We start from the raw sequence: 25,691 nt of genomic DNA on the forward strand, positions 1-25,691 counted from the left end.
CACATCCAGCCATGTGCTTTGAAAAACATGCACAGGGTGAACAGAGACCCTGAAGCTGCCTCCATGATTAAATGCCTCAGCTAATATCCATGTTTTATCCAAAACATATACCTTACTAAGCTGTAGTTCCACTGGGCTCTTTAAGGAGCTAAGTATGTGGAATAGGGCATCAAGTTGAATATTCAGAGGAATTCAGGAATATAAACTCTATCCTTGTATGGCACTGGTAAAAAATTTTTTAAAAATCACAGTATGGACATGACCTAATTTCCTCATATTTTTTCCGCTTCCCTGTAGTATTGGGTTGGCCAAAAAGTTCGTTCGGGTTTTCCATGTTATGGAAAAACCCAAACAAACTTTTGAGCCAACCCAATAATAGGAATAGTAGCATCAGCACCAGCAACACTACTTAATGCTTTCTGTGTGCCAGGCCCTTTTTCAATGAGTTATGTAAAGTAACCCATTTAATTCTCACAACAGCCATGTAAGTTAGGTACTATCATCTCCCAACTGACAGATGAGCCAACAAAGTATAAAGAGGTGAAATAACTCACTCAAGGTCATACAGCCAGTAAGTCAGTTGCAGAGGTGGAATTTGAACCCAGGCAGCCTGGTTCCAGAGTTTATACTCCAAACAACTGCATGATTCTGTCTCTCACCTCTGTAGGTGCATATATTTTTATAGCCCAGTATTAGAATTCAAAGTGCAGGGAATGGCTTTGTCAGAGCCCTTAGGAGCTGTCCCCAACAGGGGATTGGATTATGCAGAATAGCACCAGCCATCACTGGCATCTTAGAGTGTTTGAGAATTTGCAAAGCACTTTCACCTCGACTTGCTCCTTTGCTCTGTAAATACAATAAAATTCGAAGGTTGTTATTAATGCACAGAATTTACAAAATACCTGTTATATGTCAGATTCTCTTCCAGAAGATGGGATACCGTAGTAAATGAGACATGGAACTCACTCTCCTGGAACTTATCTACTTAAGAGGACTGCGTAGTAATTATAATGTTAGTAACAACCATTGCTACATGTGAATGCTTCAGAAAGGCAGTGCAGGCAGGCAGGGCGGCAACATCTTATTCTTTCCTGTTTCTAGAAGGCTTGTGAAAATTCACATGCCATGATCTCAAGGCTCTTTAAGCTCTGATTTCATTCATAGGAAGGGGATCTTATAACATTTATATATTATTTATTTTTTTGGTTGTTATTCCATTGCAAAAACATTTTGGTGACTTCCCTCTTCTCTAGATGTATATGTATATGTATACACAGACACACACGCACACACACACACACACACACACACACAGATAAACTCTTCCCATAAAGACTTCCAGTGGATATCTGAAGTCCATTACTACTTGTCAACCTTTCCGAGCCCTAATTTTTGCTAAAAAAGAATATACATGTAGTAGGACTCTCCAACCCTGAGAACATATGTCTGGAAACTTAGCAGCAGCTGGAAAATTCTCATTCAGGAAGGGGGAAAAAAAGCGCCTGCGTATTTTTTTTCTTTAGGAAAAGCAAGCCAGCATTCATTTTTAAAGCTCCTACAAGATGGGAATTATTTAAAGTCTGCTGTTGAATTTCAGATGTTTGCCTGTATCAAATGATATTGGAAAAATTCTTTATTTGAAATGTTTGGACATGGAGGAAGGAATAGTAGGAAATTTGAAGATGAATGAGAATACCATCCACAGACTCTACAGTCTTTCATATTTTGACATTTGTCTCCTTTTAAAGTTTTTCACTTCATTTTTACTTTTTCCAAATCTATATCACAGAGTAGTTTATTATATCCAGAAAATTCAAATTCATGCCACATCAGGTACATCCCAAATTTCAAGTGGCATAAATTCTGTGGTGTTCTACTATACCTAAAATCTTTTGAGCTTAATCATGTTTGATAGTGGAGGTATTGTCACCTAGAAATGAAAGTCAGGGATGTAGTTCACAAACCCTGATTCTGATGGACACTGTCATTTCATATATTGGCAATCACAGAGGGAATAAATGACAGACTCAGGGTATTTCAGGATGGCTCCAGTTTAAGGAGTTTTTCATTGTTGTGTTAGTGAGTGAGAGACCAAGGTGCCCCTTTTTCTCTGATATGTGTCAGATGCCATCATGAAGAGTCACGAAGGACAGGCATTTACCCGCCTCATATATTTTTCATAAATATTTTAACCACAGTTTTTTAATTTCATCAACACCTAATGTCCCTAAAGTAGGCTATTTTGTCATGTATTCTGAAATACTTCTGTGATATGGCCTGCCATAAGATAGGATTTATAGAAGACATTTCTATTTGAGACTTTAAAATGTACTATTTTAATTTCTAAAATACCGTTATTTAAATGCTAAGGGCTACACTATGAAGCATAGTCTAATGGGATGATTTCCAGATAGATTTTTTTAAATGTTAATAAATATTTCACATTCAAAATGTTTAATATTTCAAAAATATTTATTTTTATCAATAAAATGCATATATATATACATATACATATATATATACTTTTAAAAATTGAAAGATACAGTAGGCCTATAATGAAATGGACCTCACCCCCAACACAGAGAAAAGCTTATAATTCTTTTGTATGTTTCTCTGTTTATACTTTTGCTGCTGTAGCTCTAAATATATTTGTGATATTGGCTGTATCATGTGTGTGTTTGTGTACGTGTATAATCACCATTTGTTGATTTGTCAAATTTAGATATTAATATATTGACTTACTATTATGATAAATAAGGATCTAGATTATTTGTACTACTACTGTCCCACTCTCAATATACTACCATTTTTAGTTCTTCTTTTGTTACCTACATATTTTTAAATATATTTATTCCTATATTTCTATCTTATTAACTACAGGCAGTATCTAATGATTTCTTACCTTATGAGATGAGATTATTACTCTTTCCGTAACTTCTCCCTTTAATATTTTCTAGTTTTGCTCACTTGTGCTTTTAATTTTACACTACTAAGGTTGACATCATTTATATTCTCTTTTTAATCATATTAAGACTTTAACTTTTTGTCAGTAGATTGACTCTAAAGGTTAAAAACCTCAACAAAAAATTATTATGAGTATGTAAGCATTATTACTCACTGCTGACTGAAGTAGTATACTGTGATTACATTGCCTTATTTTTTGTAGCTATTTGTTTTTCCTAGAGATTCTCATTGTTTTTATTTTTCTTTCCATAATCTGTCTTTATGGCATCCTTAAGTACTTTCAGCTTCTTTGCAATACTCCCTTTTCCTAGATACTTCCTGCTGTCCCAAACTGGAGCAACTGTTGTCTAGGCATCTTGTGTTGCATTAATCTTCCTGGGATCCACGTCTTCATCTTTCTCACTTTAATCCCATGTACTGCTGAAGCGTACATACCCTCTACATTTTCTACTTAGTCTGTAAAAGACTAGTCTCTTCTCTCCCATTTATTTATTTATTTATTCAATCATTTATTTATAGGATTCTGAACTCATACTATTCTTTTTTTCTTTGGGTTATATGGTCTGGTACTATAATTATTTGTTTTGTTTCTCAAATTTTTCCAGTTTTGGCCGTTGGAAGTTCTTTCAGGTTGGCTTCTATGCCTTTTGACATGCCCAATATTAGTTTCTTGTTACTATCATTATTTTTTAACACTCCATGCTTCCTGGCACTATATAAGGTGCTCCAAACTCATCCACAGTAGATGTTTAAACTAACCCACAGAGTGGAAAAAGCAGTAATCTCATAAATATTTATTTAATGTTAAATGAGTGTGCTAGTTGCTATGGGGAACAATGAAGTTTAAGGTATAATTTCTGCCTTCAAGAATTCTATAATCTATTTTCAGAGGTATAATGGAAAATACAAGGCAGTACAAGATTAAATTAGTAAGGACTGGAGAAGCTCACAGAATAGGAAAAAAATAACATTAATTTGAATATATCAAGAAAGGAAACCTAGAGAGATGGATCTAGTTTAGTCAAGTGAAGTGGAAAGGAAAAAAATAAGTGCAGGAACTGTTATTTTAGGGTGTGAGAAGTAGTAAGAGACAAAATCATCTTAGATGAAGTTGACAAAATTTCTTGTTTAGTAAGACAAAGATCAACTAAAACTGTTACAAGAAGAAGTAGAAAATAGGACTAGCTCTGTATTTGTTGAATTAATTGATTGACTTGAACATTCCCACAGCAACAATCAAAAAAAAAGAAAAAACCCTCCAGATCCAGATGGTATTACTAGTGAATTCCTTCAAATATTTGAGGAAGAAATAATAATCTTAGGTAAATAGAGAAAATAGAGTAGTACACTTCCTAAGTCATTTTCTGAGATCTGTACTACTTTAATACCAAGTTCTGATAAGGACACTATTAAAAAAATACACACTGATATCTGTCATGACCATGGACACAAAAATATTTAACCCACAAATTAGGAATAGAATGCAGTGATATATAAAAAGAATGATAGTTGCAGGATACAGAATTAATATTACATAATCACTGTGTTGTGCAAAGGAAGCCAGACAAAAAATAACTTAGAATGTATGATTCTATATATATGAAGTTCAAGTATAGGCAAAGACATCAATGGTGATAGAAACCAGAACTCCCCTTTTGGAAGGGCTTGACTGGAAAGGAACTTTCTGGAGTGATGAAAGTGCTCTTTATCTTAACTATTGTGTTGGTTACATTTGACAGAGCTCACTGAAATGTACACTTAAAAATCTGTGTATTATACTGTATGTAAATTACATCCCATTTGAAAAAAATTGAGGACATAGTCTTTGATATTCCATACTGATCTTTGGGGATTTATCAGACCTTGAGTTTTCAATATTTATAATCATAGGAAGGAATGTGACTTTTCTAAATCTTAAAGCAGCTTTGATTATTGCTTTCTACTCTCCTGGGCATGGAGACACACAGCAGTTTCCCCCCTTGAATTTCCACATTCTGTCAGTGTTCTTACAATTTTCACCAAACCCAGGCTTAAAATATTCTTATAATCTTTGACTGTTTCTTCTCTTTTATCATGAATTCCATCTAATTCACGGAATTTCCTCTATTCTCTGCTTTTTCTTCCATCTGGGCCTTCCTTTATATTTTCGCGCCTATCTCTCTAATTCACTCTGTTAGCAATAGTCCTCTCCTTTTTTTTCTTATTCTGAACACTGATGCCACATTTATTTTCAAAAGCACACTCCTAGTCAAAATCCACCTGAAACAAAAACACTTCCAATAGCTCTAAGCCAGTCAACAAAATTTCAAATGTGTTATTCTGGAATTCACACTCTAGTCTTATTCTCCAGCTCCATAAAATCTCCACTCCAGTCTCCAAATGTGTCTCAGTTCTCCTCATCTCTACTTTTTTGCTCACTAGTAAAGGGATATATGTGTCACCTTAAAAATTTCACACTGATTTGTACCTCTTGTGAAGGTACCTATGCTTGTAGACAGTAAGAATCTTAGTTGGGGAATTGTTCCATTGTTTTCTGTTTTGTTTAGTATTTGTTTTTTTGTTTTTATTTATTTTTTGGTTATAGGAAGACACTGCTGCTAAAGCTTTATCACTGACTAGTTTATTTAACAAATATGTTTTGGGCATCTGCCATATACCAGGCACAATACTGGGAGCTGTAGGTTTGGTTGCAAGCATGGTGAACATGGTGCCTACCTTGACAGAGCTTGAAGGCCCTAATTAGAGAGGAATTTAAAAAGTAATAGTGCTTTGGAGGGGGAGGAGTCTCATAGTAGCTAGGTATTGCTGCTTAACAAATTACCCTGAAACTTAGCAGATTCCCCAGAGAAACAGAATAGGGTGTTTGGGTGTGTGTGTGTGTGTGTGTGTGTGTGTGTGTGTAGTGTATATATCTATACACGCAAATATATATATACACAAATATAGAGAGATATACAGGTGTATATCTTTACCCATCTATTTTATAGAGAACTTTATTTCAAAGAATTAGCTCACGTGATTATGGAGGCTGGCAAGTCCAAAATCTGCAGGGCAGGCTGGAGAGCCAAGAAAGAGTTATGTTTCGGCTCAAGTCCAAAGGCAGTGTGCAGGCATAATACCTCTTTCTTGGGAGATCTCAGCTTGTTTTCTTTTAAGGCCCTCATCTGACTGGATGAGACCCACCAGTATTACACAGGATAATGTGCTTTACTCAGTGTCTACTGATTTAAATCTGAATTTCATCTAAAAAATCCTTTCACAGCAACATCTGACTGGTGTCTGACCAAATATCTGGGTACCGTGGCCTAGCCAAATTGACACGTAATATTAACCATCACAGTCAGGAATCTGGCCATGGCTTAGAGGGGTCCTTCCAGCTCATGGTCTCTCACAAGGCTTCAATCAAGGTGTTGGCCAAACTCACAGTTATTACACCTGGGGCTGGATCTGCAGTTCACCCTGCTCAACTGGAGCAGGGTCCATTTCCAAGTTCCCTCAGTGACTGTTGGCAGGGTTCAGTTCCCGACAGGTGGGTGGACTGAGGGCCTCAGTCCCTTGCCAAATGGCCCTCTCCATAGAGCACTTCACAACATGGCAGCTGGCATCATTAGAGTCAGGGCAAGAGAGAGGTCACTTCCCATCCCTTCTGCCATACTCTGTTCATCAGAAGACACTAGGTCTAGCCCACACTCAAGGTGGGGAAGGAGAGGGGATTACACAAGGGTGTGAATACTAGTACAGAGTCAATCAAGAGAATCAATGGAAGATCCTTTCTAGTTTGAAATGTTTTAATTCTATGATGAGAAACTAGAGAAGGGATGGAATATTGTTATGGCCTAGGAAGATTCACTGAAAAGGTGAGGCTTCCCCCACATGCCCCAGAGCAACTAAGCCCGCGTGCCACAACTGCTGAGCCTGCGCTCTAGAGCCCGTGAGCCACAACTACTGAAGCCCGTGTGCCTAGAGCCGGTGCTCCGCAACAAGAGAAGCCACCGCAGTGAGAAGCCCATGCGCGACAACAAAGACCCAATGCAGCCAAAAATAAATAAATAAATAAATTTATTTTAAAAAAAGGTGAGGCTTCCATGTGCTGTACTAGGTGGGTTCATACACCTAGAGGAGGAGGAGACACAGCAGCAGTTCCTAACAAGTGATGTACATCTGAATCACCTGTGGAGCATTTTAAAAATGCATATAGTGAGGATTTTCCTCTGATGATTCCAATTTAGTTGACCTGGGTAATTACGATGTATCCCTAGTTGAGATTCACTATAATATAATGAGCAAACTATTTCTAATTGACCCAAGGGTTTGGGTCATAAATAGTCTGTTTTAAGGTTAGAGAGGATGGTGGGAACAGGTATTCCTAATGAGGATGTAGATCTGATCCTTAAGAAAGTAGGGAGCCGTGGTAAGTTCTTGAGTAGTGGATGAGTATAATTTGAGTTACATTTTAAAAAATATTTCATTTATGCATTCATTCTTTCATGTTTTTTATTCTGATATTTACTTCTCACCACCATAGACCAGTCAAAGAAGATGCCAGATCTTTTGACTGTTTGTAGGATGAGCTACAAGAAGGAACACCAGCAAAAAGCATATGGTAGTGCATGAAATGTGATGTCATGAGATGGATGAATGGGAAGAGGAGTTGATAGGATTTCCTAATTCAGTGGAAGGGATAAAGAAGGGTGAGAAAGGAATGATGACACCATGTCTTTTGCAAGGTCCTTCTCTTTAAGCAGACCTCCCAGGGCTGGGAAGCAGAGAAGGGGTTAGAGAATTCAAGTCACTCTGTGCTTTTAGCTCTACTGTTCAGTACAATATCCTATGGGTCTGACAAAGACAAGTAGCGTGGCTCAGTAAGCCCTTGAAAAAGGGATTTAGTCAGAGGCATTATATTTTAAATCCATAAATGATGAGATTCCTGCCAAGCTTCTTTTGAATTAAATAAAGTCCAGAATATGGGGGAAATAGGAATGCTCATTAATGCGATAAGACAGCATTTCTACATGAATGATACAAAATCAAATAGAGTCTTTGTTTTCATTGCTTCTAGAGAATCAAAGCCAGAATCCTTTTGTGGCTCTGTGCTTATAACAATATAGTGCATCTTTTCATCATACTTTCCGGGATAAAACGGCATATAGTTTCTCTGCGCAGTGACAGGCATGTTTCCTTGAACAATACCCTGTAAAGGTCACATTGGAGATTTGAGTCACAAGCCCTGTGACTTAAATTTGAGGCTAAGTTTAAAAATGGTGTGCCCAGAGCTTGCCAATTCCATTAAAAAGCCCTGGTGTCATTTTGGATTACAGTTGAATAGAACAGGACCCAGTGGGATATTGTATCTTTCTTGGTAGCAATACATAGATTTTCTTCTTTGTATCGTTCCCTGGCTATGTCGTTATGGTAGATATCTACTTTCACACCAAATCCTGGAAAATAATGTCTAATTTCATGGACCTATTTTTTTTCTAATGTAGCTCATTTTCTAGCTTTTCAATTATCATTAGAGGATTTCTGTGAAAGCATAATTATTTGTGCGTGTTTAGTTATGGTTGATCTTGAATGCTACCTTCCTTACTGAAGACTTCTTGATTCTCCTCATCCCTGAGAAAGAGGATCGCCAGCCCTTTCAAAGTTTCAGAGCACGTTTTCCCTCACTGACATCATCATGCTCTGTTATATAACAGCACTACTCCTCCTTCCTAACAATTGATGAGTTCTTACCATGCACCCCTTATTGTGCCAAGCAGTGTGTATAGGTTATCTTACTTAATGCTCACAGCAGCCTATGTGGGAAGTATATCATTTCTGCATTTTGCAGATGAGGAAGCCAAGGTTAAAGAGTTTTTAAATACCTTGCCCAAGATCATACAGCTTGTAAGTGATGAAGCAAGAACAACCCCACACAGTCTGGTCCAGACCCCATTCTCTCAAACACATATTAGTACCACCTTCTCATAATTTTTGATGTCCAAGTTGCATCCGCTTCCAAAGCAGTAACATGCTTGAGGGAAAGGCTATCTTGCTTTTTTCAGTATTCCTGGAATTATCTGACATATTGACTGACTCAGAAGTATGCACTGTGATATTTGTCTTTCTCTGTCTGGCTTAGAGAAAGACAAATATCATATGATATCACCTATATGTGGAATCTACAAAAAAGATACAAATGAACTTATTTTTAAAACAGAAATAGACTCACAGACATAGAAAACAAATTTATGATTACCAAAGAGGAAAGGGGGAGAGGGATAAATTAGGTGCTTAGGTTTAAAATACATACACTACTATATATAAAATAGATAACTAACAAGGACCCACTGTATAGCACAGGGAACTATGCTCAATATCTTGTAATAACCTATAATGGAAGAGAATGTAAAAAAGAATATTATATTTATATACATATATGTATAATTGAATCATGTTGCTATACATCTGAAACTAACACAACATTGTAAATCAACTATATTTCAATAAAAATTTAACAAATAAAAGAAGTATGCATAAAAGAAGTGTGCAGTAAATAGTGGTTGAGTGAATGTTTGGAAATTGCCGTCGAGGTTTTATGGGAAACAGGGTCTACACATTTAGGCATACCACCTGAAACTTTGTTTTTAAGGGATGTGAGGAAATCAGAAAGCTAGTATGTGAGATTTTAAGAAGAGTTTCTCTTCATTTTATATTCCCGTCATTTAGGTTAGATTCCATGGTCCAGATATTTTCATTCCCTGTTCTTTGTCAAGCTCTTCTTCCTTCTTTTATGTAAAGATAAACTGGCTCTGTTTGGCTCTGTTCTCTTTTTTTTTTCCCCCATGTAATAATCCTAGGCTCCAGTTCTGCAGAGCTCTGAAAATTCTATCAATTGTTCTTCCTTGTTTCTTTATTCATGCCTTAAGCTTTAGTTGCCTAAATTAAAATAAAAATTTTAAAAAGTTACACGTGACCTTCCTGCTTTATCCTTCTCTAGCCTTTCCGAGGAGCTTCCCAAGTACAGTGTGGTTATGACCTAGAAGTTCCAAGGCTCATACAGAAGGCTATGGCATTAAAAGCTGGCACTTTGAGGGGAATTTTGAAGTGATTGATTGGTGGGCAGTGACCCTGAAACATACTGTAAGAGTGGGTGCTGGGACAGCTGGTGGAGAGTAAACTGTTGGCAATGGAACAACCCAAAACATGTAGATTTTTGACTAAAAATAAGAACGGAAATCTAGATGGAGCCCTGCCGAGACTTGTCAGCCATCCCTTAGCTGTTAAGATGGATATAGCTGCGAGGAGATGCAGTCCTATGCCTCAGAGACATCCACAGAAGAGGCAGGCTCTATTCCTGGTTGCATCAGGGATGCAATTCCCCTTAGGGAAAGGTGATGTTCTCTTTCTCTGGGACGATGAAGGCACTGTGGGTCACATGGAGGCATCAGAGGAAGATGGGCCGTTTGCAATGCTATCTCCTTGATGTCACACAGCACACAAACCTGCCCCGCAACCCATGGGCACCACTGGGTTTCCAAAGAGCTCTCTTTGCATAAGGAGGAAGGTGGGAGAGGAAGTGCACTGCTTAAAGTTGGCTGTCTGTATTTCTGTGGGGCCTGACTCAATAAGACAATGTCTGATATAAAACTAAAGCAAATGAGGAGAGGAATTTTCTTGATCAATTTAGTAGTATGTGAGTTACTTTAGTATATTGCAGCATTACCTGTTCTCTTGTCAATAATATTTCTGTTTATGAAATATTTTTCTTTTTTTATTGAAGTGTAGTTGATTTACAGTGATGTGTTAGTTTCTGGTGTTGAGCAAAGTGATTCAGTTGTATATATACTTCTTCAGATTCTTTTCCATTATAGGTTATTACAAGATATTGAATATAGTTCCCTGTGCTATAGCGTAGGTCCTTGTTGTTTATCTTTTTTTTTTTTATATAAAGTCCTTCAATCAGTTCTTTGTTTATTTATTTATTTATGGCTGTGTTGGGTCTTCGTTTCTGTGCGAGGACTTTCTCTAGTTGTGGCAAGTGGGGGCCACTCTTCATCGCGGTGCGCGAGCCTCTCACTATCGCGGCCTCTCTTGTTGCGGAGCACAGGCTCCAGACGCGCAGCCTCGGCAACTGTGGCTCACGGGCCCAGTCGCTCCGTGGCATGTGGAATCCTCCCAGACCAGGGCTCGAACCCACGTCCCCTGCACCAGCAGGCAGATTCTCAACCACTGCGCCACCAGGGGAGCCCTGTTTATCTATTTTATGTATAGTAGTGTGTATCTGTTGATCCCATACTCCTAATTTATCCCTCCCCCCTTCCCCTTTTGGTAACCATAGGTTTGTTTCCTATGTCTGTGAGTCTATTTCTGTTTTGTAAATAAGTTCTTTTGTATCATTTTTTTTAGATTCCACATATAAGTGATATCATATGATAGTTGTCTTTCTCTGTCTGACTGACTTCACTTTGTATGATACTTTCTAGGTCCATCCATGTTGCTGCAAATGGCATTATTTCATTCTTTTTTATGGCTGAGTAATATTCCATAGTATATATGTGCCACATCTTTTTATCCATTTATCTGTCCAGGGACACTTAGGTTGCTTCCATATCCTGGCTATTGTAAGTAGTGCTGCTGTGAACATAGGGGGTGCATGTATCTTTTTGAATTAGAGTTTTCTTATTTTCTGGATACATGCCCAGGAGTGGGATTGCTGGATCATATGGTAACTCTATTTGTAGTTCTTGAAGGAAGCTCCTTACTGTTCTCCATAGTGGCTGCACCAAGTGAAATATTTTTCTAAATCACACAGGCCACAGAGTGAAATGAGGGGAAGAGTCAGCCCTGAGGCCTTTTAGGCTTTGATGCCTGGGTTGTAAACCTGACTTCAGGAATCTGTGCCTTAGCTTTCTTATCTGGAAAATGGGGCCAGTGCCCTCTAATTGCAGGGACATCGTTCAGATTAAGGAGCCTGTGCCCAGTGCCTCGCAGCTGGTGGGTTCTCAGTGAGAAGTAGTGTTCCCGCCTTCATGCTCATACCTGAGCACCGTCCTTCAACCCTTGTCTAGTTAAATAAGGGGCAGAGTTGGCTTAGTTATAAAATACTGCTGGCCTTTAGAAGTTTCTAAACACAATGCTGAAAGGTTACCATCCACCCTGTCATTTATGAGTAAGAAGATCTGGGGGTACAAAAGTAATAGCAGTTAATACGGTTACCATAATAATAGCGGTAGGTGCTACTACAGCACTTTCTGACCACAGTGGCTGGTACTGGCAGTCACTGTACTTTGGGCACATTCTAATGGTGTGCTTTTTTTCTCCTTCCAGAAGCATCTGGCATGTCAGAGCTACAGTGTCTTCCATGAGCCTTCCTTTGTGAACAGCTTCCATTTAAAAGAGTTGTGTGAATACCTTGTTTCAGTCAAGTTCCCAAAGAACACATTTGTCTTCTGATCTGCTGGAGGTCTTAAGGTTTGTGTTAATTTTTCCATTTGTCTCACTGAAGTTATTATTAATTTTGAGGGGTATTTTTTAAATGGATAATAGTCATACCCTATTGCAATAAGAACTGTGGAAGTAGGTTGCGCACAGATTGTAATCCTTTGATTTCATTGGGAGATGGATATAAATGAGAAGAAATTTGATATGGTGCTTCTCATACTTATTATTATATACTCTGTGGGATGTTACAAGGATATTAGAAATAAAATATCCCCCACGTTGGCTTAAAACAAGTTTTATTTCTGTGTTCATAAATTCTAACTGAATAGATCCAGTACATTTATATTGAGTGTCTACATAGATCAGATTTTGTTAAGTACTTTCAATTAGCTAAGACCTCGCTGATAAATTATATTTTGAAACATTGAAAATCAAAACTGCATTTGTCAATATCAACTAGTGTTATCATCATGACATTTTTCAAATTATAAAATCTCAGTAGCCAGAATGTTTTCATTTAGCTCTACGAAGGGGTCCTCACCCTATGATTTATTATGATAGAACAGGGTGACCGTGGTGGTTGTTTAATGTGTGTGCGTTAACAGCTCGAAAAATCACTAACAGTATTGTTACTCACTTAAGGACAGAGCTTGCTAGCAAAGCAAGCATTTTATCTTGGAAGTGCGTGTTCTGCTTCTGAGATGGTACCAAGTAAACCACTTTTATTCTGAAAGTACTTTCTGACAAAGACCTACCTAAAGGCTGAAATTAATCCACCCATCTTTCATAGATGGAAAAATGAGCAAGAGAGCAGATAAAGCTTGGCTCACTGAGCAGACAAAAACTAAGTGAAGAGCAAGGGAGAAGGAACAGAGTACTTTCCCTAGAAGGACATGTCTTTTTCCACAGACGTTTATTTCATTTGGTTGGACTTTTATTCTGTCCACGGTGACAAATGTTTTCTCCCGTAATGGCCCTCTACTGTGGGTTTTTTTTTTTTTAACTTTCTCTTATTTCTACTGAGAAATCAAAGTAGATTTCACTGCAGTGCTGGGCTAGATTCCAGTTTTCCCACTGCACCCTTCATTGTTGGGCCCCATGATTGATTCACTTTGAAGGGTGAGGCATGTGGTACCTACTGGGGGAGAGGACAGATGGGAGGTTGTGTCTCCATCTTTAACTCTCCAGTCTGTCAGCTTGGTAGGATGTTATGGTGTGCAGAGATGTAACAAGTGTCTGACGGAAAAAGAGGTGCTGGAAAGGACTTGAGAAGTTACCTAAATGTTCTTCCCGAGTCTGCAAATAAGATCCCACTTGAACTGTCTGAAACCAATGAGAAACTATTTGTTTTCAGACCTGCATACCTAGGTATCCACTTTCCTTTTGAATCCTAATATAGATTCTCCTTTCTTAGAAACCTCATTGTCTAGAAAGCCTAAGTGTTTCCTGACCTCCTCGCATGGCACTTTATTTCTTCTGTTATGGAGACAGAATGTACTGGTCATCATAGACTTAAGTCTCAAGTCATCCTTTTTCTCTTCAGGAGAGAGAAATCCATTTTTTTGAACCTTTTCCTATGAAATTATACAGTCCACAAATTTGTTTATCCCCACAGTTTTGTTCTGAGTCTCTTAAGTTCTCTACATTCCACTTAGGTTTGAGAATACAGACAGGTTGCAGGAACATGAAAAATCATCTATTGTTGTTTCTCAGTGGGGCCACTATTGACATTTTCAGGGGGACACTTCTTTGTGATGCAAGATCAGCCCATGGATTTTATCAATAGAAAGGTTAGTAGCCCTACCTTCAAGGAACTAAAGACCAGCAGCACCCCGCCACCCTGTCCCCAGTTGACGTGATAACCAAATTCAAACCTCCTTTGCCTGTCCCTGCAGAGGAGGACCCGGATTGCCCAGACCAGAGAGTCGCCGGTGAGAGTTGAGCATGCTGAAATGGGCAGAGTTGAGCAAATGGTGGGGCCGGGCCTGGACCCCAGTTTTTAACTCTGGGTGCCATTCTCTTCCCCTCATCATTCTTCAATTCTGGGTCTACACTGGCTTTTCAGCTGTCTAGAAACACACCAACGTGCATATATGGATACTCTTCTGGAGAACCAGAATTTCTGGTTTGGTGTTTAGGGGAGATCACTGTTGTCTGATAGGGGAACATGGATATGGGGAAGATAACATCAGAACTCAGTGCAGGAAAACAGAAGAGAGTGGACAGCTCTGGGGACTTACAGCAAAGACAGGGCTTGGACCCCAGAGGAAATAGTGGGGCTGGTGTTGCAAAGGTATCATCAGCTCAGTCACTGAGAGAGGAAGGGGTAGAGCATCTGAAATCCAAGGGAAGACTAGAAGAGGTCAGTAGCAAAGGAGTATTTTTTCACTTGCGTTGTATCATGCACCCCAGTGTCAGCTCTCTGCTCCGTCACAGGCTTCCTCGGTAGTTCAGGGATCAGTTTGCGGGTAGCTCAAAGGGCCCTTCACTGCAGCTGAAACTCTCTCTCCCATCAGCCCCGATATCCCTCACCCACCCTCCATCCACATTTCTGCCTTGTCCCTCACTTATCTTTTGGCAGCTCCCCCCATTCCTGCCCTCCATTCTTCATGTCTGCAGAGAATGAGGAAATGACTTGATGCCTTTTATTTCTCTGGATTCTTCCCAAATCTCAAGTAAGGCTATCCATTAAAAGGAAAGTACATAGAAACAATGAGCTTCAGGAAATTTCTCCCACAAAAGCTTTGTTAAGGGGTGTGATCTCTTGAGACATTTACCGTAATACAGGCACAACCTTTCCATAGAAAAACAAATTCTCATTCACTGCTATTTTCTTTGGACTTGACATAAGGAATCATTGAATTCCTTAGTACAGAGGTTACTTAATAAGAAAATGAGAAGAATTCATGATTTAAAGACACAGTTATAAGTAGGGGTATCTTGGTTGTTACAGTGGATTACACTTACTCTCCGCCTTAGCTTGCACGAAATACACACAGCAAGTACAGAGTTGCACGTGGGAACTGAACTAAAGGACTCTTTTTCTTTGCTCTCTAGTAAAATGAAGAATCGTACATGATAAGATTTATCATCTATAAATAGACCACGTTTATGGAGATAGAAATAACATCAAAGGCCTCCCTTACCTTGTGTTGTTTAATTATTTAAAGCTTTATAACTGAGTTCCTGAGCCCGATTTTTCAAACATGGTGACTTTCCTGTCCTCTCTTCTTTGGTGCACAGGACACCAAGTTATATGTGACTTCTCAGAGTTTCTCATTTTCTGAAGTGCTCTACTAGTTCTATAAACAAGGAAGAATAAATATTAGATTTATGAGACCATGTTCCTCTAGCAGTTGAAAAATAGCATACAATAAAAAATACAAGCATGTAATGTTGAAAATTATAGGCCAATATGCTCTCTTATTGTGAGTATATATCTAATCCTCATGCAGAGGATTACGTTTTCAGAGTTTCAGTACATTCAGAGTTACAGAGACTACGTTTTCAGAAAAATGTGGGCTGTGTAATACCACTTGTGTCTGTGATGTATTTTCACCCCTCATGTTTAACAATATATCTCAAGTGAGTCTTGCCTCACTAGTGAAATGTTTCAGACTTATTTACCACTCGGATTTAAAAACAAACAAAACTCTCCGGATCTTGCTATTAATTCTAAAAATTACATATGATCCGAAGTTAAGATGTTTGTGGCTTCCTTTCTAATTACATTAGAAAATGTCTGATGGCAATTTTGAATCAAGAGGAAGTTTTGTGAGGAGTTTAAAAATAAAAAGTCAACTGTGGTCTTGCACAGCTAGTCAGTACTTTATGTGTGTAAATTGTTACTTCAAAATCCAGACTCTATTTACACATTTTTAGCAGCAATGAAAATGTAACATCCATTGACTGTGCCCCTAAAGCTTCACATTCACACCCTGTAAGGAAGAAAAAGAGTAACCTACACGGATAGTGTATGAGTTGAAACACTCTTTTAAAACTAGAGGATTCAATATAATTATGTTCAGGTAATTCACTTCCTTCTAGAAATGACCATCCATTTGCCAAAAGTGCCAGTGATTCATCATATCAAGGACAGTTTCTTCTTCTACATTAACTCTCCATTGTTCCTCTTGCTAAAGATGGAAAATAATCAGCCTTGTATATTCTGGGCTCAAAAGTAAGAAAATTGGACTTACTGGACTAGCTCCTTCTAATTGCCTAAATTTCTACAGCATTCTTCTTTTAAACAACAAAATTTAAAAATATATTAAATTTTATTATGAAGTAGTTTAAGCCTACAGAAAATAATAGATGTATGTACCTACTGCCATATTTTATTTTAAGATTTTCATTTTTGATGACATTTATTGTTTTCTTTCTAATTTTACAAGCAAAACATGCATGTTCATTGCAGACAAATAGAAATACATAAAAACATAAAGGAAAAATTAGAAATCACCCATAACACCCCCCTGAGAGAACCTTCATTATTAGCATTTTTATGCATTTCCTCCCAATGTGTTTACACATTTTTAAAAATTGAGGTGTAATTGACCTACATCACTAAGTTAGTTCCAGGTACACAATATAGTGATTCAGTATTTCTGTACCTTACAAAATGATCACTATGATATGTCTGGTTATCATCTGTCACCATACAAAGATATCACAGTGTAGCTATCTGTATCCCCCATGCTTTACATTTCATCCCTGTGACTCATTTTTGTTTTTGTAACTGGAATTTTGTACCTCTTAATCTCCCTCAACTATTGCACTCATCCCCCAATCCCCCTCCTCTCTGGTAACCACCTCTTTGTTACATTCTGTATGTATGAGTCTGTTCTTTTATGTTCGTTCATTTGTGTTGGTTTTTAGATTCCACATATACGTGAAACCATACAGCATTTGTCTTTCTCTGTCTGACTTATTTCACTTAGCATAATACCCTCTAGGTCCATCCATGTTGTCACAAATGGCAAGATTTCATTCTTTTTTGTGACTGAGTTGTATACCACATGTTTATCCATTTATCTATTGATGGACACTTAGGTTGCTTCCATATCTTGCCTGTTGTAAATAGTGCTGCATTGAACATAGGGGTACATATATCTTTTCAAATCACTGTTTTTGTTTTTGTCAGAATAATGCTCAGAGGTGGAATTGCTGGATAGTATGGTAGTTCTATTTTTAATTTCTTGAGGAAACTCCATACTATTTTCCATAGTGGCTGTACCAATTTACATTCTCACCAACAGTTGACTAGGGTTCCTTATTCTCCACATCCTCACCAACACTTATTATTTGTTGTCTTTTTGATAATAACCATTCTCACAGGTGTGAGGTGATATCTCGTGATTTTAATTTGCATTTCCCTGATGACTAGAAATGTTGAGCATTTTTTCATGTGTCCATTGCCATCTATATGTCTTCTTTGAAAAACATGTCTGTTCACGTCCTCTGCCTATCTTTCAGTCATTTGTTTCATTTTTTGATGTTGAGTTGTATGAGTTTTATATATTTGGGATATTAACCCCTTACCAGATATATCACTTGCAAATATCTTCTCCCATTCAATAGCTAGCGTTTTTGTTTTGTTGGTAATTTCCTTCACTGTGCAGAAGCTTTTTAGCTTGATGCAGTCCCATTTTTTAACTTTTGCTTTTGTTTCCCTTGCCTAAGGAGACATTTCCAGAAAGTTATTGCCAAGACCAGTGTCAAAGAGTATACTGCCTGTGTTTTCTTCTAGGAGTTTTATGGTGTCAGGTCATTTAAGTTTTTAATAAATTTTGAGTTTATTTTTGTATGTGGTGTGAGAAGGTAGTCCAGTTTGATTCTTTTGCATATAGGCGTCCAGTTTTCCCAACACCATTTATTGAAGAGGCTGTCTTATCCCCATTGTGTATTGTTGTTGCCCCCTTTGTCATTGATTAATTGCCCATATAAGTGTACGTTCATTCCTAGGCTCTCTATTCTGTTCCATTTATCTATGTGTATGTTTTTGTGCCAGTACCATACTGTTTTGATGACTGTATCTTTGTAGTATAGCTTGAAATCAGGGAGCCTGATTCCTCCAGCTTTATTGTATGTTTGCTTTTACCAATGAGATTTTTCCTTTTATAGTTTTCATATTTCTAGTTGTACTCTTCTCTTTTTTGCTTAGAGAAATTCCTTTAACATCTCTTGTAAAGCTGGTTTAGTGGTCCTGGACTCCTTTAGCTTTTACTTGTCTGTAAAACTCTTTATCTCTCCATCAAATCTGAATTGTAGCCTTGCTCAGTGAAGTATTATTAGTTGTGGGTTTTTCCCTTCATCACTTTGAAAATATTGTGCCACTCTCTTCTGACTTGAAGAATTTCTGCTGAAATGTCAGCTGATAGCCTTTGTGAGTTCCCTCGTATGTAACTAGTTGCTTTTATCTTGTTGCTTTTAATAGTCTCTCTTTATCTGTAATTTTTGCCGTTTTAATTCTAATATATCTTGGTGTGGACCTCTTTGGGTTTATCTTGTTTGGTATTCTCTGAGCTTCCTAGACTTGGATATCTGTTTCCTTTCCCAGGTTAGGAAAATTTTCAGATATTATGTCTCCAAATAAGTTCTCTACTCCTTTCTTTCTCTCTTCTCTTTTTGGGACCCCTATAATGAGAATGTTAGTACATTTGATGTTGTCCCAGAGGTCTCTTAACATATCCTCATTTTTTTTTTAAATCCTTTTCTCTTTTTCTGTTCAACTTGAGTGATCTCCACTACTCTGTCTTCCAGTTTGCTGACCCTTTCCTCTGTATCATGTAATCTACTGTTGATTGCTTCTTTTTTATTGCAGTCATTGTATTCTTCAGCTCTGTTCGTCTCTTCTTTATATTTTCTAAGTCTTTCTTAAACTTTTCACTATGTTCATCCATTCTTCTCCCAAGTTCATCAAGCATCTTGAATTCTTTATTGGGTAGATTGCTTATCTCCACTTCACTTAGCCCTTCTTAGATTTTACCTTGTTCCTTCATTTTGAAAATGTTCCTCTGTTGTCTTATTTTGCCTGATTATTTGCTTTTATTTCTATATATTAGGTAGGTCAGTTACATTTCCCAATCTAGGAAATTTGCCCTTATGTAGGAGACATCGATGGGTCCGAGCTGCACACTCCCTTCTGTTCACCCTAGCTATATGATCTAGGTATTCCTCCCCCTATGTAGGCTGCGTGGACCCTTCTGTTGTGGTGGGGCTGATTACTGTGTGCTGATGTGACTGGTCTCCAGCCTGGTTGGTTGCCAGGCCCTGCCTAGTACAGAGGCTGCTGGCCATTGGTGGGCGGTAGGGGGCCTGTGTCCTAGTTAGCTGCCTGCATGACCCAGTAGGTCCTGGACCCTGTGTTAGCCTGACTGTGGGTGGGCCTGTGTCCCTGCAAGGCTGGCTGCTTGGCCTGGGACATCCCAGGACTAATGCTGAAAAGTTGGCAAGTGGGGCCAGGTCCAGGCACTAATAAACTAGAGGGAGGACTCCAAAATGGTGCCTGCCAGCACTAGTGTTCTCATGGTAGAATAAGCTCCTAAAAATGGCTGCCACCAGTGTCTCTGTCACCAGGGTAAGTCCCAGTTGCCTCTTGCCTCTCTGGGAGGCTCTCCAAGATCAGCAAGTGCGTCTGACTCAGACTCCTTCCAAATTATTGCTTCTGCACTGGGTTTCTGCATATGTGCAACTTTGCATGTGCCCTTTAAGAGCAGAGTCTCTGTTTTCTGTAGCCTTCTGGTTTTCCTGAATGCAAGCTCTGCTGGCCTTCAAAGCCAGACATACTGTGGGCTCATCTTCCTGGTGCAAGACCCCCAGGCTTCAGAGCCCAGTGTGGGGCTCAGACTCCTTGCTTCTTGGGGGAAATCTATGCAATTGTGATTATATTCCTATTTGTGGGCCACCTACCTAGAGATGTGGGTCTTGACTATATGGCATCACCGCCCCTCCTACTGATCTTGTTGTGGCTCCTCCTTTATCTTCAGTTGTAGAAGATCTTTTCTGCTAGACTTCAGATCATTCTCATTGATAGTTGCTCTGTAAACAGTTGTAATTTTAGTTTGCTATGGGAGGAGGTGAGCTCAGGGTCTTCCTACTCACCACCTTGGCCACCATCTCCACTGCCATATTTTAAAATGTTAATACTTCTAAAGTTGCTTTGGATATCTATTTTTTAAAGTGAAAAAAAATTACCATTCTTTCTATTTACCCATCGCCATAGATACTATAACTTATATGTCTATATATATGGGATATTATTTTTAAGTTTACATAGATGAGATCATACTGATTTATACCTTTCAATTTGTTTTTCCTCAACAGTTTTTTTGGGGTTTTTTTTTTTTTAGCATTATCTGTTAACATATGGACATTAGACTTATTCGTAGTAGTTAATTGTTTTATGTATCTACCTTCTCATAATGGAACATTCACCAGTTTTTTTTTTTTTTTTTTCTGGACAACCACCTTCCTACACCCATCTCATCATTCACAGTAGACACGTAGACATGTAGATATGGGTTTAACGTTTGGTAGTGCAGCACCCTCCCTGCCATTGAATAGGCACTTAGGAAACAGTTATTCTTTAACTCTACTAGAAAACCTTTTATTTCCTTCTTGTCAACAAAGTTTTCTATTTTGTTTTGTTATTACCATTAGATGTGCCTCTGTCCCTTTTCCACTGAATTTTCTATGAGCAGTTTCTAATGTGGCTTTATTAATTCCATCTAAATCAAGTATATTTATGTGTAAGCAATGAGAAAAGACCAAAGGAATAGAGCAAAGACAAACAAAGAGAATGAAAGAAGGAAGAAGGGATTACTTCTAATCTTTAGCCTCTGAGACTCGATTGGTATTCCTGAGAGATACTTTTTAAAGGACATTTGCACAGTTTCTTATTCTCCATCACCTCAGAGGTCAGCCAGTTTTGGAGGCCTTTCTCTTCCATTTAACCAATCAGATACTTCCTTTTGTCTCTTACTTTCATAATAACATTAGAAAAATGTATATTATTTTTTTGAAGTTTGGTATATTTCAAGATCTATCTCAAGTGTTTTTTTAGATTGTGGTGCCTCAAAAAATGGTAGCTATCAAAAATCCTCAAACAGATATATATTTGTACTTTCTAGTAGATTTTACTGTTGTTGTGTTTTGCCTAGCATGTGCTAAATAAATATTTGGTGAATGGTTGAATAAATAAACAAAGAAATAAATATTTGTAGAAGTTACAGTAATAAATATTTGTAGAGGTTACATGGTCATTTGATTTAGAGGTATTTTAGTGTTACTAGTAATCATCTTTCATCTACTAAAACACTTAACCTCAACATTTAGATCTCCTGTGATTGAAAACTAAACATTTAAAAACAAATGAAAGATCAGAGTTAGATGAGAGCACCAATTCCCAAAAGTTATTAAAATTAAAGTCTCTATTTAAGTTTACCAGATTATTTAGGGCTCTAAAACAAGTGTCTACTCCCTTAAAATTTTAAGAGCTGTATGTCTCAGTGTTTAGACTATTCTCAAATTCTGTTTTGTTATTCTAAGAAATTAAAGTTTTTTAGTCCATTATATTTTTGTACATGACAGTGGACTGAGCCAGTTGACACCACTAAAAAAGTGAAACTTTGAAAAATTGAAGAGTAAAAGCAATTATTTCTAGAACTGACAGAGCCTTTCCTGGGTTCAATTCTTGCTCCTTTTAATTATTTATTCTTTTCAAAGTACTGGAAATTATTAGACTGTAATTGATCTTAGCACTTGTAAAATGTAATTTTCTAAATAAAAAGATTAGTAAGTATTGAGAATTTCCTTTTGTTTCCCTTGCAAGCAATGCTCTGGTCTTTTCTGAAAGTCAAGTTTATAGGGTTTTTCCCCACCCTTAATCTTTATTTTGGTTGTATTTGATGGAGTTCTACTAAGCTAAGATTTGCGCCAAGTTTAGTTTGTAACTGAGTATAAGTCATCAGAAAATAGGATTTCAGCCAGATATTCTTGCACACATTACCTCTAGCTGCTCTGCCAAGTTTCACAGTACTATTTAGGCCTTCCCATATGTCTGAAATCAGCAGGAAAGTGTTTTTCAATCTTAGCTCACATATGTTTTTAAGTAGAAGTTGTTCTGGTAGTACTGATATCCCCAGTAAGAGATTATTAGTACTATTTTCTAATGGTAAAGGTATGATTTTTATCAGTATCTATCATAATGATAGCTCTGCGGATGGCTCTGGGTTCTCATTTGGAATATTTGTTGATAAGAGGGCTAGAGGAGGGAGACCTTCAAGATGGCGGAGGAGTAAGATGTGGAGATCACCTTCCTCCCCACAAATACATCAGAAATACATCTACATGTGGAACAGCTCCTACAGAACACCTACTGAACGCTGGCAGAAGACCTCAGACTTCCCAAAAGGCAAGAAACTCCCCACGTCCCTGGCCATGTGGCTGACAGGGTCTGGGTGCTCCAACCACATGTCAGGCCTGTGCCTCTGAGGTGTGAGAGCCGAGTTCAGAACATTGGTCCACGAGAGACCTCCCAGCTCCACATAATATCAAATGGCGAAAGCTCTCCCAGAGATCTCCATCTCAACGCTAAGACCCAGCTCCACTCAAAGACCAGCAAGCTACAGTGCTGGATACCCTATGCCAAACAACTAGCAAGACAGGAACACAACCACACCCATTAGCAGAGAGGCTGCCTAAAACCATAATAAGGTTACAGGCACCCCAAAACACACCACCAGATGCAGTCCTGCCCACCAGAACACAGGCACCAGTCCCCTCCACCAGGAAGTCTACACAACCCACTGAACCAACCTTAGCCACTGGGGGCAGACGCCAAAAACAATGGGAACTATGAACCTGCAGCCTGTGAAAAGGAGACCCCAAACACAGTAAGTTAAGCAAGATGAGAAGACAGAGAAACACACAGCAGATGAAGGAGCAAGGTAAAACCCATCAGACCAAACAAATGAAGAGGAAATAGGCAGTCTACCTGAAAAGGAATTCAGAATAATGATAGTAAAGATGATCCAAAATCTTAGAAATAGAAAGGAGAAAATACAAGAAACGTTTAACAAGGACCTAGAAGAACTAAATAGCAAACAAACAATGATGAACAACACAATAAATGAAATTAAAAATTCTCTAGAAGGAATCAATAGCAGAATAACTGAGGCAGAAGAACGGATAGATGACCTGGAAGATAAAATAGTGGAAATAACTACTGCAGAGCAGAATGAAGAAAAAAGAATGAAAAGAATTCAGGACAGTCTCAGAGACCTCTGGGACAACATTAAACACACCAACATTCGAATTATAGGGGTCCCAGAAGAAGAAGAGAAGAAGAAAGGGACTGAGAAAATATTTGAAAAAATTATAGTTGAAAACTTCCCTACTATGGGAAAGGAAATAGTCAATCAAGTCCAGGAAACACAGAGAGTCCCATACAGGATAAATCAAAGGAGAAACACGCCAAAACACATATTAATCAAACTATCAAAAATTAAATACAAAGAAAAAATATTAAAAGGAGCAAGGGAAAAATAACAAATAACATACAAGGGAATCCCCATAAGGTTAACAGCTGATCTTCCAGCAGGAAATCTGCAAGCCAGAAGGGACTAGCAGGATATATTTAAAGTGATTAAAGGGAAAAACCTACAACCAAGATTACTCTACCCAGCAACAGTCTCATTCAGATTCAATGGAGAAATTAAAACCTTTACAGATAAGCAAAAGCTAAGAGAATTCAGTACCACCCAACCAGCTTTACAACAAATGCTAAAGGAACTTCTCTAGGCAGGAAACACAAGAGAAGGAAAAGACCTAAAATAACAAACCCAAAACAGTTAAGAAAATTGTAATAGGAACATACATATCGATAATTACCTTAAATGTAAATGGATAAATGCTCCAACCAAGACATAGACTGGCTGAATGGATACAAAAACAAGACCCGTATATATGCTGTCTACAAGAGACTCACATCAGACCTAGGGACACATGCAGACTGAAAGTGAGGGGATGGAAAAAGATATTCCATGCAAATGGAAATTAAAAGAAAGCTGGAGTAGCAATGCTAATATCAGACATAATAGACTTTAAAATAAAGACTATTACAAGAGACAAGGAAGGCCACTACATAATGATCAAGGGATCAATCCAAGAAGAAGATATAACAATTGTAAATATTTATGCAGCCAACATAGGAGCACCTCAATACATAAGGCAAATGCTAACAGCCATAAAAGGGGAAATTGATAGTAACACAATTATAGTAGGGGACTTTAACACCCCACTTTCACCAATGGACAGATCTTCCAAAATGAAAATAAATAAGGAAACACAAGCTTTAAATGATACTTTAAACAAGATGGACTTAATTGATATTTATAGGACATTCCATCCAAAAACAGCAGATTACACTTTTTTCTCAAGTACTCAAGGAACATTCTCTAGGATAGATCATATCTTAGTTCACAAATCAAGCCTTGGCAAATGTAAGAAAATTGAAATTGTATCAAGCATCTTTTCCTACCACAACGCTATGAGACTAGATATCAATTACAGGAAAAAATCTGTAAAAAATACAAACACATGGAGGCTAAACAATACACTACTAAATAACCAAGAGGTCACTGAAGAAATCAAAGAGGAAATTAAAAAATACCTAGAAATAAATGACAGTGGAAACATGATGACCAAAAACCTATGGGATACAGCAAAAGCAGTTCTAAGAGGGAAGTTTATAGCAATACAATCCTACCTCAAGAAACAAGAAACATCTCAAATAAATAACCTAACCTAACACCTAAAGCAATTAGAGAAAGAAGAACAAAAAAACCCCAAAGTTAGCAGAAGGAAAGAAATCATAAAGATCAGATAAGAAATAAATGAAAAAGAAATGAAGGAAACAATAGCAAAGATCAATAAAACTAAAAGCTGGTTCTTTGAGAAGATAAACAAAATTGATAAACCGTTAGCCAGACTCATCAGGAAAAAAAGGGAGAAGACTCAAATAAATAGAATTAGAAATGAAAAAGGAGAGGTGACAACTGACACTGCAGAAATACAAAGGATCATGAAAGATTACTACAAGCAACTATATGCCAATAAAATGGACAACCTGGAAGAAATGGACAAATTCATAGAAAAGCACAACCTTCCGAGAGTGAACCAGGAAGAAATAGAAAATATAAACAGACCAATCACAGGCACTGAAATTGAGACTGTGATTAAAAATCTTCCAACAAACAAAAGCCCAGGACCAGATGGCTTCACAGGCGAATTCTACCAAACAT

General features: G+C 37.9%; 1 protein-coding gene across 9 annotated transcripts in view; it reads left to right on the plus strand.

Annotated features, from left to right (window-relative positions):
* The window catches only part of ENOX1 (ecto-NOX disulfide-thiol exchanger 1), a 618,533-nt gene that overhangs the window by 299,179 nt on the left and 293,663 nt on the right, over positions 1–25,691 (plus strand). For all 9 annotated transcript variants that reach the window (XM_036831995.1, XM_036831988.1, XM_036831989.1 and 6 more), the window contains one exon: positions 12,274–12,417. The gene's annotated coding sequence lies outside the window, so the exon portion shown is untranslated. The remainder of the gene's footprint in view (positions 1–12,273; positions 12,418–25,691) is intronic.

This window comes from Balaenoptera musculus, chromosome 18, assembly GCF_009873245.2.
Source record: "Balaenoptera musculus isolate JJ_BM4_2016_0621 chromosome 18, mBalMus1.pri.v3, whole genome shotgun sequence".
Lineage (NCBI taxonomy): Eukaryota > Metazoa > Chordata > Mammalia > Artiodactyla > Balaenopteridae > Balaenoptera > Balaenoptera musculus.